The 15,573-nt window shown below is 40.0% G+C and overlaps 1 long non-coding RNA gene across 1 annotated transcript; it reads right to left on the bottom strand.

Annotated features, from left to right (window-relative positions):
* Positions 1-1,600: 1,600 nt before the first annotated feature.
* On the bottom strand, positions 1,601-4,230 carry LOC308644955. Its single transcript, XR_014021125.1, has 2 exons — positions 3,740-4,230; positions 1,601-2,090 (listed from the first exon to the last, which is right to left on the bottom strand). It is a non-coding gene; the product is annotated as an uncharacterized lncRNA (long non-coding RNA).
* Between the last annotated feature and the right edge of the window lie 11,343 nt (positions 4,231-15,573).

Genomic DNA, 15,573 nt, shown 5'->3' with positions numbered 1-15,573 from the left:
TGGAAGCTTGGCAACCCATTTTAATGAAAGGGTTTCTCCCCAGTCACTGCTTAGGGCTACATCAAGAGGAAACAGAACATAGAGATAGAACGTGAAAGTGCTTTATTGTGTCGAGTTTCAAGAAGCTAGCACAAACCGTGTTTGATTTAGAGTTCCAAATACATCTATCAGTATAGGAGAAAACAGAGTGAAACGCCAAAATTCAAACTGTTACTGGAAACGAATGCTTCAACATAGAAGAACGAAATTTGGGGAACCAAGTGGGCTTAGTGTACTGATCATTACCTGAAAGTATCATCCAGTTTGGGTGAAAAAATAGTTGCTGAGATTTCTAGAATCACGTAATTTTTGGAAGCTTGGCAACCCCTTTCTATGCAAGTGTTTCTCCCTAGTCACTGCGTAGGGCTACATCAAGAGGAAACAGAACATAGAGATAGAACGTGAAACTGCTTTATTGTGTCGAGTTTCAAGAAGCTAGCACAAACCGTGTTTGATTTAGAGTTCCAAATACATCTATCAGTATAGGAGAAAACAGAGTGAAACGCCAAAATTCATACTGTTACTGGAAACGAACGCTTCAACATAGAAGAACGAAATTTGGGGAACCAAGTGGGCTTAGTGTACTGATCATTACCTGAAAGTATCATCCAGTTTGGGTGAAAAAATAGTTGCTGAGATTTCTGGAGACTCGTAATTTTTGGAAGCTTGGCAACCCCTTTCTATGAAAGTGTTTCTCCCCAGTCACTGCTTAGGGCTACATCAAGAGGAAACAGAACATAGTGATAGAACGTGAAACTGCTTTATTGTGTCAAGTTTCAAGTAGCTAGCACAAACCGTGTTTTATTTAGAGTTCCAAATATATCTATCAGTATAGGAGAAAACAGAGTGAATCTTCAAAATTAAAACTGTTACTGGAAACGAACGCTTCAACATAGAAGAACGAAATTTGGGGAACCAAGTGGGCTTAGTGTACTGATCATTACCTGAAAGTATCATCCAGTTTTGGTGAAAAAATAGTTGCTGAGATTTCTGGAGACTCGTAATTTTTGGAAGCTTGGCAACCGCTTTCAATGAAAGTGTTTCTCCCCAGTCACTGCTTAGGGCTGTCGCGTCTACCCGCCAGCAGGAATGACGACAACAACAGGATTCTTCTTTAACACGCTTTATTGGGAGCATCCATTAGGTGTAGATGAGAGGAAAGACCCCGAGCCCGAAAAAACCACCCCTTATATACTTCAACTGCAGCCCTGCTCGTACACCATTGGACAAAGAGTGCATAGCAACACAGCAGCAGCCAATAGAATGATAGACCCAGCACTTGCACACAAGGCAAGAGACACCCAGTTCCAGCATGTGCAAAACAACAAGCACTTCTTGAAAACAGTTTGTTCCAGGAGCTGGACAATTGATACATTCCATTCTAGGGAGTGGCTGAAAACAAAGAACTGGGTCTCAGCCCAAGAATTAGGCTCACGCCAACACAAGGCAGCACAGCAAAATAGCTCACCACAGTTCCCCCTTTTCAATTTTGTTCGAGCCATTTGAAATTATCCCGATCCAGGAAGTGTCCTCATGATGACCCCTCCGATCAAGGGTGGCATTCAAAGGCCAAACAAGGAAGTCACCTTTCTGAGTGCAATGGGCAACATTTACCCTTCAGAGTGCAAAGGCTGTCTTCCTAAGACATGGAAGCCTTCCAAGGTGCAATGACAACAAGGTCACTTGGTGTGCAAAGGCCATCCACATCAAAACAGGGGTTTTAGGATTTTGCCAAGCTGGCTAGCCAAATTTATGGGGAGGCCCCAGGTTCCAGTGCAGCAAGTGCCTGAACTACCTTGACTCTATCACTCTGCTGCGTGCGTCGCATACGACAAATCATCCAAAGGCATAAGACAAGGCCACAAAGAAGCATAGCACTAAATAACCCAACCCCTACCCACTCTTTAAAGTAGGAAAATATAGAAGAAGCCCAGGAGGCGAAGTCTGCAACAGAAAGAGGTTCCACGCGTGTTCCATTTAAGTTGGCAATCTGAGACAGCAGTTCTTGAGTGAGTCGCTCTCCTTCCTGGGTCCAGTTTCCCTGTAAAAATCTAGACAATCTATTACTCTGTTCCATGGAAGCAGTCATATTGTAATATAAAGGAGTAACACACACATACTTATAATGAGATACACATCCTAACTGAGTAATTTTATAAACTTCCTCTACTTGTTCTTGTATTATATCTACTCTTTGATTAAGCAAGTAGATACCAGCAGTAAGATGTCTATTGATTTCTTCCACTGTAGTTAAGGCTTTAGCTGTTTGATCTACTACACTATTAATGACTTGAGCTGTTTGTACCTGAGAGGCCATAGCTATGGCTGCAGTGGTAGCTGCTGCGGCAGACGCCACAATAGCTGTAACTATAGCAGCTGTAATGCCGAAATCTCTCCTTTCCCTGACCAACTGTACCAGGGGAAAAGAACTAGGATCGGCCTTAACTGGCATGGGCACAAAGGTCGGAATCTTTACCACCAAAGCCAATGACAAGGAAGTATTCCAACACTGGGTTAAATAACACTCTTTTACAGTACAATTAACTATAGTAGAATTGTCAGTATGATTAACACATTGTTCATACACTAACTGCTTCACTAGGGGCATCGCCTGCTCCGTATCCCCAAAAATTTTTGAAGCTGCTTGAAGCATTCGGGCGACAAAATCTGAAAATGGCTCAGCTGGGCCCTGTATGACTTTTGTAAGATTCCCTGTTGTTTCACCTCTATTGGGGAGAGCCTTCCAGGCACGTAAGGCCAAAATATTAATTTGTTGATATACTACTAATGGATAAACATTTTGATTTTGGGCCCACTGACCTGTCCCGGTCAGCATCTCCACATCCCAGGCTTGTTGACCATCAGCCGCATTCGCATGAGCCTGTTGTATAGCGGCATCCAAGTATAATGCCTTAAAATCAAGATATTGTCCCATGGAGAGACAAGCCTTTGCTAAATGATACCAATCCATTGGTGCCATAGCATTAAGATATAAGCGTTCAAGCAATGCAATTGTAAAAGATGCTGTGACACCATTAGTCCTGACAGATTCAGCTATGTCTTTAACTAATTTATAAGGAATGGGCTCAAAATATCTCTGTCCCTGTGCATCCTCAAAGACAGGATATGCACCAACAGGATATGCCCCCTCCTCCTCCAGCTTCCTCCAAGTACTGCGTTTTATGAAGCCACAAGCTCCGCCTGGAGCAGTGGGTGGAGACCCTTTACGTGGCAACAGTTGTTTAGCTACAGAATACGCCGGAGGCTTCGGAGGAAGAAGGGTGGCGGCCATTGCCGCGTCATAGCGGCCATGCTCATATTCAGCCACCATTTTCTCTAAGCTTTGTTCTTCTTCTGGGGTAAAGCCTTCTGACTCACCTTCCAACTCAGACTCATCTGAATCAACTATCTTTAATTTACGGAAGGCAGATAAATCTGGATAGAGTTTCGGGCGTGCTCCTAACGCTGGAGTCACGTCCTTTTGTTCCTTGAGTGCACTTTCACTTAACTTTGCATTAGATCCCCTTTTTTGTTTTGTTTCATGTCTTTCTTGCTTAGATTCCTCTGACTCTGACCCAGTATCCTGATGCTCCACCAAAATCTCCTGTCCCCTTTTAGTGGTTTCAGGAAAACAGACTGATATTGACCCATGATAGAGCACTATACTAAGCCAGAGCCACCGGATCAGGGGATTACTTACCGGCGCCACCGCTCCGCGTGTAAAGTTCTGAATCCTCCCGAAAAATATCGGCGGTCCCCTCGTAGCCGACAGATGACAATTCCCGGGATTTCGGCACCACTTGTCGCGTCTACCCACCAGCAAGAATGACGACAACAACAGGATTCTTCTTTAACACGCTTTATTGGGAGCATCCATTAGGTATAGATGAGAGGAAAGACCCCGAGCCCGAAAAAACCACCCCTTATATACTTCAACTGCAGCCCTGCTCGTACACCATTGGACAAAGAGCGCATAGCAACACAGCAGCAGCCAATAGAATGATAGACCCAGCACTTGCACACAAGGCAAGAGACACCCAGTTCCAGCTTGTGCAAAACAACAAGCACTTCTTGAAAACAGTTTGTTCCAGGAGCTGGACAATTGATAAATTCCATTCTAGGGAGTGGCTGAAAACAAAGAACTGGGTCTCAGCCCAAGAATTAGGCTCACGCCCACACAAGGCAGCACAGAAAAATAGCTCACCACATAGGGCTACATCAAGAGGAAACAGAATATAGAGATAGAACGTGAAACTTCTTTATTGTGTCAAGTTTCAAGAAGCTATCATAAACCTTGTTTGATTTAGAGTTCCAAATACATCTATCAATATAGGAGAAAACAGAGTGAAACACCAAAATTCATACTGTTACTAGAAACGAATGCTTAAACATAGAACGAAATTTGGGGAAACAATTGGGCTTAGTGTACTGATCATTATATGAAAGTATCATCCAGTTTGGGTGAAAAAATAGTTGCTGAGATTTCTGGAGACTCGTAATTTTTGGAAACTTGGCAACCCCTTTCTATGAAAGTGTTCCTCCCCAGTCACTGCTTAGGGCTACATCAAGTGGAAACAGAACATAGAGATAGAACGTGAAACTGCTTTATTGTGTCAAGTTTCAAGTAGCTAGCACAAACCGTGTTTGATTTAGAGTTCCAAATACATCTATCAATATAGGAGAAAACAGAGTGAAACGCCAAAATTCAAACTGTTACTGGAAACGAACGCTTCAATATAGAAGAACGAAATTTGGGGAACCAAGTGGGCTTAGTGTACTGATCATTATCTGAAAGTATCATCCAGTTTGGGTGAAAAAATAGTTGCTGAGATTTCTGGAGACTCGTAATTTTTGGAAGCTTGGCAAACCCTTTCAATGAAAGTGTTTCTCCCCAGTCACTGCTTAGGGCTACATCAAGAGGAAACAGAACATAGAGATAGAATGTGAAACTGCTTTATTGTGTCTAGTTTCAAGAAGCTAGCACAAACCGTGTTTGATTTAGAGTTCCAAATACATCTATCAGTATAGGAGAAAACAGAGTGAAACGCCAAAATTCAAACTGTTACTGGAAACGAACGCTTCAAAATAGAAAAACGAAATTTGGGGAACCAAGTGGGCTTAGTGTACTGATCATTACCTGAAAGTATCATCCAGTTTGGGTGAAAAAATAGTTGCTGAGATTTCTGGATACTCGTAATTTTTGGAAGCTTGGCAACCCCTTTCAATGAAAGTGTTTCTCCCAAGTCACTGCTTAGGGCTACATCAAGAGGAAACAGAACATAGAGATAGAACGTGAAACTTCTTTATTGTGTCAAGTTTCAAGAAGCTATCATGAACCTTCTTTGATTTAGAGTTCCAAATACATCTATCAATATAGGAGAAAACAGAGTGAAACGCCAAAATTCATACTGTTACTAGAAACGAATGCTTAAACATAGAACGAAATTTGGGGAAACAATTGGGCTTAGTGTACTGATCATTATCTGAAAGTATCATCCAGTTTGGGTGAAAAAATAGTTGCTGAGATTTCTGGAGACTCGTAATTTTTGGAAACTTGGCAACCCCTTTCTATGAAAGTGTTTCTCCCCAGTCACTGCTTAGGGCTACATCAAGAGGAAAGAGAACATAGAGATAGAACGTGAAACTGCTTTATTGTGTCAAGTTTCAAGTAGCTAGCACAAACCGTGTTTTATTTAGAGTTCCAAATACATCTATCAGTATAGGAGAAAACATAGTGAAACGCCAAAATTCAAACTGTTACTGGAAACGAACACTTCAACATAGAAGAACGAAATTTGGGGAAAAAAGTGGGCTTAGTGTACTGATCATTATCTGAAAGTATCATCCAGTTTGGGTGAAAAAATAGTTGCTGAGATTTCTGGAGACTCGTAATTTTTGGAAGCTTGCCACCGCTTTCAATGAAAGTGTTTCTCCCCAGTCACTGCTTAGGGCTACATGAAGAGGAAACGAAACATAGAGAAAGAACGTGAAACTGCTTTATTGTGTCAAGTTTCAAGAAGCTAGCAAAAACCGTGTTTGATTTAGAGTTCCAAATACATTTATCAGTATAGGAGAAAACAGAGTGAATCTTCAAAATTAAAACTGTTACTGGAAACGAACGCTTCAACATAGAAGAACGAAATTTGGGGAACCAAGTGGGCTTAGTGTACTGATCAATACCTGAAAGTATCATCCAGTTTGGATGAAAAAATAGTTGCTGAGATTTCTGGAGACTCGTAATTTTTGGAAGCTTGGCAACCGCTTTCAATGAAAGTGTTTCTCCCCAGTCACTGCTTAGGGCTACATCAAGAGGAAACAGAACATAGAGATAGAACGTTAAACCGCTTTATTGTGTGAAGTTTCAAGAACCTAGCACAAACCGTGTTTGATTTAGAGTTCCAAATACATCTATCAATATAGGAGAAAACAGAGTGAAACGCCAAAATTCATACTGTTACTAGAAACCAATGCTTAAACATAGAACGAAATTTGGGGAAACATTTGGGCTTAGTGTACTGATCATTGTCTGAAAGTATCATCAGTTTGGGTGAAAAAATCGTTGCTGAGATTTCTGGAGACGCGTAATTTTTGGAAGCTTGGCAACCCCTTTCCATGAAAGTGTTTTCCCCAGTCACTGCTTAGGGCTACATGAAGAGGAAACGAAACATAGAGAAAGAACGTGAAACTGCTTTATTGTGTCAAGTTTCAAGAAGCTAGCACAAACCGTGTTTGATTTAGAGTTCCAAATACATTTATCAGTATAGGAAAAAAAAGAGTGAATCTTCAAAATTCAAACTGTTACTGGAAACGAACGCTTCAACATAGAAGAACGAAATTCGGGGAACCAAGTGGGCTTAGTGTACTGATCTTTAACTGAAAGTATCATCCAGTTTGGGTGAAAAAATAGTTGCTGAGATTTCTGGAGACTCGTAATTTTTGGAAGCTTGGCAACCCCTTTCAATGAAAGTGTTTCTCCCCAGTCACTGCTTAGGACTACATCAAGAGGAAACAGAACATAGAGATAGAACGTGAAACCGCTTTATTGTGTCAAGTTTCAAGAAGGTAGCACAAACCGTGTTTGATTTAGAGTTCCAAATACATCTATCAATATAGGAGAAAACAGAGTGAAACGCCAAAATTCAAATTGTTACTGGAAACAAACGCTTCAGCATAGAACAAAATTTGGGAAACCAAGTGGGCTTAGTGTACTGATCATTACCTGAAAGTATCAACCAGTTTGGGTGAAAAAATAGTTGCTGAGATTTCTGGAGACTCGTAATTTTTGGAAGCTTGGCAACCCCTTTCTATGAAAGTGTTTCTCCGCAGTCACTGCGTAGGGCCACATCAAGAGGAAACCGAACATAGAGATAGAACGTGAAACTGCTTTATTGTGTCAAGTTTCAAGAAGCTAGCAAAAACCGTGTTTGATTTAGAGTTCCAAATACCTCTATCAATATAGGAGAAAACAGAGTGAAACGCCAAAATTCAAACTGTTACTGGAAACGAATGCTTCAACATAGAAGAACGAAATTTGGGGAACCAAGTGGACTTAGTGTACTGATCATTATCTGAAGGTATCATCCAGTTTGGGTGAAAAAATAGTTGCTGAGATTTCTGGAGACTCGTAATTTTTGGAAGCTTGGCAACCCCTTTCTATGAAAGTGTTTCTCCCCAGTCACTGCTTAGGGCTACATCAAGAGGAAACGAAACATAGAGAAAGAACGTGAAACTGCTTTATTCTGTCAAGTTTCAAGAAGCTAGCAGAATCCGTGTTTGATTTAGAGTTACAAATACATCTATCAGTATAGGAGAAAACAGAGTGAAACGCCAAAATTCAAACTGTTACTGGAAAGGAACGCTTCAACATAGAACAACGAAATTTGGGGAACCTAGTGGGCTTAGTGTACTGATCATTACCTGAAAGTATCATCCAGTTTGGGTGAAAAAATAGTTGCTGAGTTTTCTGGAGACTCGTAATTTTTTGAAGCTTGGCATCCCCTTTCAATGAAAGTGTCTCTCCCAAGTCACTGCTTAGGGCTACATCAAGAGGAAACAGAACATAGAGATAGAACATGAAACCGCTTTATTGTGTCGAGTTTCAAGAAGCTAGCACAAACCGTGTTTGATTTAGAGTTCCAAATACATCTATCAGTATAGGAGAAAACAGAGTGAAACGCCAAAATTCAAACTTTTACTGGAAACGAACGCTTCAACATAGAACGATATTTGGGGAACCAAGTGGGCTTAGTGTACTGATCATTACCTGAAAGTATAATCCAGTTTGGGTGAAAAAATAGTTGCTGAGATTTCTGGAGACTCGTAATTTTTGGAAGCTTGGCAACCCCTTTCTATGAAAGTGTTTCTCCCCAGTCACTGCTGAGGGTTACATCAAGAAGAAACAGTACATAGTGATAGAACGTGAAAGTGCTTTATTCTGTCGAATTTCAAGAAGCTAGCACAAACCGTGTTTGATTTAGAGTTCCAAATACATCTATCAGTATAGGAGAAAACAGAGTGAAACGCCAAAATTCAAACTGTTACTGGAAACGAACGCTTCAACATAGAATAAAATTTGGGGAACCAAGTGGGCTTATTGTACTGATCATTACCTGAAAGTATCATCCAGTTTGGGTGAAAAAATAGTTGCTGAGATTTCTGGAGACTCGTAATTTTTGGAAGCTTGGCAACCCCTTTCTATGAAAGTGTTTCTCCCCAGTCACTGCTTAGGGCTACATCAAGAGGAAACAGAACATAGAGATAGAACATGAAACCGCTTTATTGTGTCGAGTTTCAAGAAGCTAGCACAAAGCGTGTTTGATTTAGAGTTCCAAATACATCTATCAGTATAGGAGAAAACAGAGTGAAACGCCAAAATTCAAACTGTTACTGGAAAGGAACGCTTCAACATAGAAGAACGAAATTTGGGGAACCTAGTGGGCTTAGTGTACTGATCATTACCTGAAAGTATCATCCAGTTTGGGTGAAAAAATAGTTGCTGAGATTTCTGGAGACTCGTAATTTTTGGAAGCTTGGCAACCCCTTTCTATGAAAGTGTTTCTCCCCAGTCACTGCTTAGGGCTACATCAAGAGGAAACAGAACATAGAGATAGAACATGAAACCGCTTTATTGTGTCGAGTTTCTAGAAGCTAGCACAAAGCGTGTTTGATTTAGAGTTCCAAATACATCTATCAGTATAGGAGAAAACAGAGTGAAACGCCAAAATTCAAACTGTTACTGGAAACGAACGCTTAAACATAGAAGAACGAAATTTGGGGAACCTAGTGGGCTTAGTGTACTGATCATTACCTGAAAGTATCATCCACTTTGGGTGAAAAAATAGTTGCTGAGTTTTCTGGAGACTCGTAATTTTTGGAAGCTTGGCAACCCCTTTCAATGAAAGTGTTTCGCCCAAGTCACTGCTTAGGGCTACATCAAGAGGAAACAGAACATAGAGATAGAACTTGAAACTGCTTTATTGTGTCAAGTTTCAAGAAGCTAGCACAAACCGTGTTTGATTTAGAGTTCCAAATACATCTATCAGTATAGGAGAAAACAGAGTGAAACGCCAAAATTCAAACTGTTACTGGAAACGAACGCTTCAACATAGAACAACGAAATTTGGGGAACCTAGTGGGCTTAGTGTACTGATCATTACCTGAAAGTATCATCCAGTTTGGGTGAAAAAATAGTTGCTGAGTTTTCTGGAGACTCGTAATTTTTGGAAGCTTGGCAACCCCTTTCAATGAAAGTGTTTCTCCCAAGTCACTGCTTAGGGCCACATCAAGAGGAAAGAGAACATAGAGATAGAACGTGAAACTGCTTTATTGTGTCAAGTTTCAAGAAGCTAGCACAAACCGTGTTTGATTTAGAGTTCCAAATACATCTATCAATATAGGAGAAAATAGAGTGAAACGCCAAAATTCAAACTGTTACTGGAAAGGAACGCTTCAACATAGAAGAACGAAATTTGGGGAACCTAGTGGGCTTAGTGTACTGATCATTACCTGAAAGTATCATCCAGTTTGGGTGAAAAAATAGTTGCTGAGATTTCTGGAGACTCGTAATTTTTGGAAGCTTGGCAACCCCTTTCAATGAAAGTGTTTCGCCCAAGTCACTGCTTAGGGCTACATCAAGAGGAAACAGAACATAGAGATAGAACTTGAAACTGCTTTATTGTGTCAAGTTTCAAGAAGCTAGCACAAACCGTGTTTGATTTAGAGTTCCAAATACATCTATCAGTATAGGAGAAAACAGAGTGAAACGCCAAAATTCAAACTGTTACTGGAAACGAACGCTTCAACATAGAACAACGAAATTTGGGGAACCTAGTGGGCTTAGTGTACTGATCATTACCTGAAAGTATCATCCAGTTTGGGTGAAAAAATAGTTGTTGAGTTTTCTGGAGACTCGTAATTTTTGGAAGCTTGGCAACCCCTTTCAATGAAAGTGTTTCTCCCAAGTCACTGCTTAGGGCTACATCAAGAGGAAACAGAACATAGAGATAGAACATGAAACCGCTTTATTGTGTCGAGTTTCAAGAAGCTAGCACAAACCGTGTTTGATTTAGAGTTCCAAATACATCTATCAATATAGGAGAAAACAGAGTGAAACGCCAAAATTCAAACTGTTACTGGAAAGGAACGCTTCAACATAGAAGAATGAAATTTGGGGAACCTAGTGGGCTTAGTGTACTGATCATTACCTGAAAGTATCATCCAGTTTGGGTGAAAAAATAGTTGCTGAGATTTCTGGAGACTCGTAATTTTTGGAAGCTTGCAAACCCCTTTCAATGAAAGTGTTTCTCCCAAGTCATTGCTTAGGGCTACATCAAGAGGAAACAGAACATAGAGATAGAACATGAAACTGCTTTATTGTGTCGAGTTTCAAGAAGCTAGCACAAAACGTGTTTGATTTAGTGTTCCAAATACATCTATCAATATATGAGAAAACAGAGTAAAACGCCAAAATTCACATTGTTACTGGAAACGAACGCTTCAACATAGAACGAAATTTGGGGAACCAAGTGGGCTTAGTGTACTGATCATTACCTGAAAGTATCATCCAGTTTGGGTGAAAAAAGAGTTGCTAAGATTTCTGGAGACTTGTAATTTTTGGAAGCTTGGCAAACCCTTTCAATGAAAGTGTTTCTCCCCAGTCACTGCTTAGGGCTACATCAAGAGGAAACGAAACATAGAGAAGAACGTGAAACTGCTTTATTGTGTCAAGTTTCAAGAAGCTAGCACAAACCGTGTTTGATTTAGAGTTCCAAATACATCTATCAGTATAGGAGAAAACAGAGTGAAACGCCAAAATTCAAACTGTTACTGGAAACGAACGCTTAAACATAGAAGAACGAAATTTGGGGAACCTAGTGGGCTTAGTGTACTGATCATTACCTGAAAGTATCATCCAGTTTGGGTGAAAAAATAGTTGCTGAGATTTCTGGAGACTCCTAATTTTTGGAAGTTTGGCAACCCCTTTCAGTGAAAGTGTTTCTCCCCAGTCACTGCTGAGGGCTACATCAAGAGGAAAGAGAACATAGAGATAGAACGTGAAACTGCTTTATTGTGTCAAGTTTCAAGTAGCTAGCACAAACCGTGTTTGTTTTAGTGTTCCAAATACATCTATCAATATAGGAGAAAACAGAGTAAAATGCCAAAATTCAAACAGTTACTGGAAACGAACGCTTCAACATAGAAGAACGAAATCTTTGGAACCAAGTGGGCTTAGTGTACTGATCATTACCTGAAAGTATCATCCAGTTTGGGTGAAAAAATAGTTGCTGAGATTTGTAGAGACTCGTAATTATTGGAAGCTTGGCAACCCCTTTCTATGAAAGTGTTTCTCCCCAGTCACTGCTTAGGGCTACATCAAGAGGAAACAGAACATAGAGAAAGAACGTGAAACTACTTTATTGTGTCAAGTTTCAGGAAGCTAGCACATACTGTGTTTGATTTAGAGTTCCAAATACATCTATCAGTATAGGAGAAAACAGAGTGAAACGCCAAAATTCAAACTGTTACTGGAAACGAACGCTTCAACATAGAAGAACGAAATTTGGGAAACCAAGTGTTCTTAGAATACTGATCATTACCTGAAAGTATCATCCAGTTTGGGTGAAAAAATAGTTGCTAAGATTTCTGGAGAATCGTAATTTTTGAAAGCTTGGCAACCCCTTTCAATGAAAGTGTTTCTCCCCAGTAACTGCTTTGGGCTACATCAAGAGGAAATGAAACATAGAGAAAGACCATGAAACTGCTTTATTGTGTCAAGTTTCAAGAAGCTAGCACAAACCGTGTTTGATTTAGTGTTCCAAATACATCTATCAGTATAGGAGAAAACAGAGTGAAACGCCAAAATTCAAACTGTTACTGGAAACGAACGCTTCAACATAGAAGAACGAAATTTGGGGAACCAAGTGGGCTTAGGATACTGATCATTACCTGAAAGTATCATCCAGTTTGGGTGAAAAAATAGTTGCTGAATTTTCTGGAGACTCGTAATTTTTGGAAGCTTGGCAACCCCTTTCAATGAAAGTGTTTCTCCCCAGTCACTGATTAGGGCTACATCAAGAGGAAACAGAACATAGAGATAGAACATGAAACCGCTTTATTGTGTCAAGTTTCAAGAAGCTAGCACAAACCGTGTTTGATTTAGAGTTCCAAATACATCTATCAGTATAGGAGAAAACAGAGTGAAACGCCAAAATTCAAACTGTTACTGGAAACGAACGCTTCAACATAGAACGAAATTTGGGGAACCAAGTGGGCTTAGTGTACTGATCATTACCTGAAAGTATCATCCAGTTTGGGTGAAAAAATAGTTGCTGAGATTTCTGGAGACTCGTAATTTTTGGAAGCTTGGCAACCCGTTTCTATGAAACTGTTTCTCCCCAGTCACTGCTGAGGGTTACATCAAGAGGAAAAAGAACATAGAGATAGAACGTGAAAGTGCTTTATTGTGTCGAGTTTCAAGAAACTAGCACAAACCGTGTTTGATTTAGAGTTCCAAATACATCTATCAGTATAGGAGAAAACAGAGTGAAACGCCAAAATTCAAACTGTTACTGGAAACGAACGCTTCAACATAGAAGAACGAAATTTGGGGAACCAAGTGGGCTTAGTGTACTGATCATTACCTGAAAGTATCATCGAGTTTGGGTGAAAAAATAGTTGCTGCGATTTCTGGAGACTCGTAATTTTTGGAAGTTTGGCAACCCCTTTCAATGAAAGTGTTTCTCCCCAGTCACTGCTTAGGGCTACATCAAAAGGAATGAGAACATAGAAATAGAACGTGAAACTGCTTTATTGTATCAAGTTTCAAGAAGCTAGCACAAACCGTGTTTGATTTAGAGTTCCAAATACATCTATCAACATAGGAGAAAACAGAGTGCAACGCCAAAATTCAAACTGTTACTGGAAACGAACGCTTCAACATAGAAGAACGAAATTTGGGAAACCAAGTGGGCTTAGTGTACTGATCATTACCTGAAAGTATCATCCAGTTTGGGTGAAAAAATAGTTGCTGAGATTTCTGGAGACTCGTAATTTTTGGAAGCTTGGCAACCCCTTTCTGTGAAAGTGTTTCTCCCCAGTCACTGCTTAGGGCTACATCAAGAGGAAACAGAACATAGAGAAAGAATGTGAAACCGCTTTATTGTGTCAAGATTCAAGAAGCTAGCACAAACCGTGTTTGATTTAGAGTTCCAAATACATCTATCCATATAGGAGAAAACAGAGTGAAACGCCAAAATTCAAACTTTTACTGGAAACGAACGCTTCAACATAGAAGAACGAAATTTGGGGAACCAAGAGGGCTTAGTGTACTGATCATTACCTGAAATTGTCATCCAGTTTGGGTGAAAAAATAGTTGCTGAGATTTCTGGAGACTCGTAATTTTTGGAAGCTTGTCAACCCCTTTCAATGAAAGTGTTTCTCCCCAGTCACTGCTTAGGGCTACATCAAGAGGAAACAGAATATAGAGAAATAACGTGAAACTGCTTTATTGTGTCAAGTTTCAGGAAGCTAGCACAAACCGTGTTTGATTTAGAGTTCCAAATACATCTATCAGTATAGGAGAAAACAGAGTGAAACGCCAAAATTCAAACTGTTACTGGAAACGAACGCTTCAACATAGAAGAACGAAATTTGGGGAACCAAGTGGGCTTCGTGTACTGATCATTACATGAAAGTATCATCCAGTTTGGGTGAAAAAATAGTTGCTGAGATTTCTGGAGACTCGTAATTTTTGGAAGCTTGGCAACCCCTTTCTGTGAAAGTGTTTCTCCCCAGTCACTGCTTAGGCCTACATCAAGAGGAAACAGAACATAGAAAAAGAATGTGAAACCGCTTTATTGTGTCAAGTTTCAAGAAGCTAGCACAAACCGTGTTTGATTTAGAGTTCCAAATACATCTATCAATATAGGAGAAAACAGAGTGAAACGCCAAAATTCAAACTTTTACTGGAAACGAACGCTTCAACATAGAAGAACGAAATTTGGGAAACCAAGTGTTCTTAGGATACTGATCATTACCTGAAAGTATCATCCAGTTTGGGTGAAAAAATAGTTGCTAAGATTTCTGGAGACTCATAATTTTTGGAAGCTTGTCAACCCCTTTCAATGAAAGTGTTTCTCCCCAGTCACAGCTTAGGGCTACATCAAGAGGAAACGAAACATACAGAAAGAACGTGAAACTGCTTTATTGTGTCAAGTTTCAAGATCCTAGCACAAACCGTGTTTGATTTAGAGTTCCAAATACATCTATCAATATAGGAGAAAACAGAGTAAAACGCCAAAATTCAGACTGTTACTGGAAACGAACACTTCAACATAGAAGAACGAAATCTTTGGAACCAAGTGGGCTTAGTGTACTGATCATTACCTGAAAGTATCATCCAGTTTGGGTGAAAAAATACTTGCTGAGATTTCTAGAGACTCATAATTTTTGGAAGCTTGGCAACCCCTTTCAATGAAAGTGTTTCTCCCCAGTCACTGCTTAGGGCTACATCAAGAGGAAACAGAACATAGAGAAAGAACGTGAAACTGCTTTATTGTGTCAAGTTTCAGGAAGCTAGCACAAACCGTGTTTGATTTAGAGTTCCAAATACATCTATCAGTATAGGAGAAAACAGAGTGAAACGCCAAAATTCAAACTGTTACTGGAATCGAACGCTTCAACATAGAAGAACGAAATTTGGGGAACCAAGTGGGCTTCGTGTACTGATCATTACATGAAAGTATCATCCAGTTTGGGTGAAAAAATAGTTGCTGAGATTTCTGGAGACTCGTAATTTTTGGAAGTTTGGCAACAACTTTCAATGAAAGTTATTCTCCCCAGTCACTGCTTAGGGCTACATCAAGAGGAAAGAGAACATAGAGATAGAACGTGAAACTGCTTTATTGTGTCAAGTTTCAAGAAGCTAGCACAAACCGTGTTTGATTTAGAGTTCCAAATACATCTATCAATATAGGAGAAAACAGAGTGCAACGCCAAAATTCAAACTGTTACTGGAAACGAACGCTTCAACATAG

Source organism: Spermophilus citellus, assembly GCF_964194105.1.
Source record: "Spermophilus citellus genome assembly, chromosome: 3".
Taxonomy (NCBI): Eukaryota; Metazoa; Chordata; class Mammalia; order Rodentia; family Sciuridae; genus Spermophilus; species Spermophilus citellus.
Note: the sequence above shows the minus strand (reverse complement) of the source record. Positions and strands in the feature narration are given on the sequence as shown.